Below are 2,336 nucleotides of genomic sequence, written 5' to 3' on the forward strand. Positions count from 1 at the left end.
TCTGTAAATCATGTAAATCATGCATATATTCTCTTCCCCTAATGGACACTAATATAGCCCTGGACCCCACAAACCCCAGTAAGCTCAGTGCTCTGACCTAGGATCCTCATCAGGACCCTCACCTGGGACTCAGTCTCCCACAGGCCAGTCCATATCTTTTTCAATCTTGCCTGCCACCTTTCAGTTGCTCTGATGCCTCAGTCTGTCTTATTTGATGTGTGGGGAGTGCAGAATGGTTAGGAGTCTTTTCCAGTGGCCTGGCCACCTGTGAAGTGAGGATTCTTCCCTCAGGTCAGTTGGTCCCCTCCCAGGATGCCATGTACACTGAATACAGGGTACAGAGGGGTACCATGGTTTAGGCATGGTCTGGCTGTCTTTTGTAAACCTACTTGATACTGAATTTGGATCTGGTGAGTTTGTTTTTCTGCTTGTCTTCTGTAGCTGGCTTTCTTTTTGCCCTGGTTTCTGTGTACTTGAGTTTTGCTGTGCATGTCTGGGAACCTCAGTCACCACTGCCACCTAGCCTGCCACGTTGGAATTCCTCCCACTTTAAAGATAATGATACAGAATAAAAGGAAAAGCATAAAATATGGGATGCTTACAACTGATCAAGGGAAAGCTGAACCACTTATATAAACTTGAGACACACAAGACCTGAAAACCAGGAGTACTTACTACCCGTCTTTCATTTCACTCAATTTTATGAATAAAATTAAGTACTTTACAACGTTAAAATAGACAGTTTTTCAAGAAGATAGAAAACACACCATTGTGTACACAGAGCACAAAATGTGTAGAAAACAAGACCAATAATACGTAAACATTGGTCTTGTTCTGTACTGTTTTGTTCAATTTTATTATACCTAATGATATAGGCAATTCTTTTTACCATGTATTCTGTTTTTACATCATGTACTATGTCCATCCTTTGTTTTGTCATATTTGGTTTTATTCTCTTCCAAAAAAAAAAAAAAGTAATAAGAACTATGGGAGTAATAAAACCCAAAATGTGTAAATGTTATTGTAAAAAAGAGAGGAAAAGAAAGTGCTCTAAAGGATACAACTGCAAGTGTGTTTAGGTGTATAAGATAGATGACCATATTACTAAGTTTTTGTTGGATCATTGAACACAACTGTTTGCAGTCTCACTGTCCTTTCTAAGATGACAAAATGTAACCAATTAACTGGTGATTTCTTACTGTTTTTTTTTTTTTTTGAAATTCTGTATTACTTGTACCCTTATACTGTTTTGTTTTTTTTTTCCTTTAAATAAAAATTTTAAAAAAAGAATGAATGTGACATGCTATTTTTCAAAGGATTTTTTTCTTTTGTTGAAGAGGAGGAAATAGGGTCACACTAATTCTCTACGTCTCTGCTGAATTTAAAATTGTGATCCTCCTGCCTCTGTCCTCCAGAATGCTGGAGGATACAAGTGTTCCTTTATGCTTGCCTGATTAGCAGCATTTAAAGAAGGGCTGGTCACTCTCAAGTTCACTGCTTTTTTTCCAGAATCCTTGGAGCATATGCAACCATATGCCAAGAGGATGAAGTACTTAGAAAAATAAGTCTCTCACCTTCAGGAAAAGTGACTACAGAATTTTCCAGGCTCACAGTGGAATTTATATGAATTAAAGTAAAATTTAGTATTAAGCTGCTAAGGTTCTGAAGTGAATTGCTACCACAATAAACTAGCCTAACTTGACTAATACAGGGAGCAGACTAAAAATAAAAACATGGAGGCAAATTTGCCTAGCTAACTTGATAGAAAAATCTAATAAAATTTTCATTATTTCAACCTATACTGGCCCTGAATCGAGGCCAGTGGCTTCTTGACACGGTTCGTTTCAAGCAGGTTCCTAAAGAGATGTCTTTCTATGGTCTGTGGGGCATTTCAGAACTTGGGCAGTGAAATGGTTTTTCATTAGAAAAAAGCAGCTTGAATCAACTCTGCCCCCTCCAGTGAGTGGCTGTGAGTGTGGCAGGCTATGGTGGCCCAGAACAGGAGCCACTGGCATGTACTGGGACCATCGCCATGCTGGGACCTGGAGTGCTGGGAAACAAAGCAACCCATTACCCTCTGCCTGTTTTTTTGTTTTTGTTTTTGTTTTTGTTTTGTTTTGTTTTGTTTTGTTTTGTTTTTTGTTGTTGTTGTTGAACTTCAATATACATGAAAGTATGGTCAGCCATTTTGAAGAGAAGGAGAGACTCTACCACAGCCATTAGTGACTTCCCTATTGTCTGGTTTTGAAGACCTAAAAACACCTTCCTCAGTCTCTTCAGATCACTTTTATACTATGCTGTTTTGAATGAATTCTCTGTATGTGAAGACATGGACA

The 2,336-nt window shown here is 38.4% G+C and overlaps 1 non-coding gene across 1 annotated transcript; it reads left to right on the top strand.

Moving 5' to 3' along the window:
• The first annotated feature begins 1,801 nt into the window (after window positions 1-1,801).
• On the top strand, window positions 1,802-1,937 carry LOC111758430 (small nucleolar RNA SNORA2/SNORA34 family). Its single transcript, XR_002792605.1, has one exon. It is a non-coding gene; the product is annotated as a small nucleolar RNA SNORA2/SNORA34 family (small nucleolar RNA).
• The last annotated feature ends 399 nt before the right edge of the window (window positions 1,938-2,336 follow it).

The sequence above is a fragment of the Cavia porcellus genome, unplaced genomic scaffold (assembly GCF_034190915.1).
Source record: "Cavia porcellus strain 051 isolate PalLab524CR breed Dunkin Hartley unplaced genomic scaffold, mCavPor4.1 scaffold_2, whole genome shotgun sequence".
Lineage (NCBI taxonomy): Eukaryota > Metazoa > Chordata > Mammalia > Rodentia > Caviidae > Cavia > Cavia porcellus.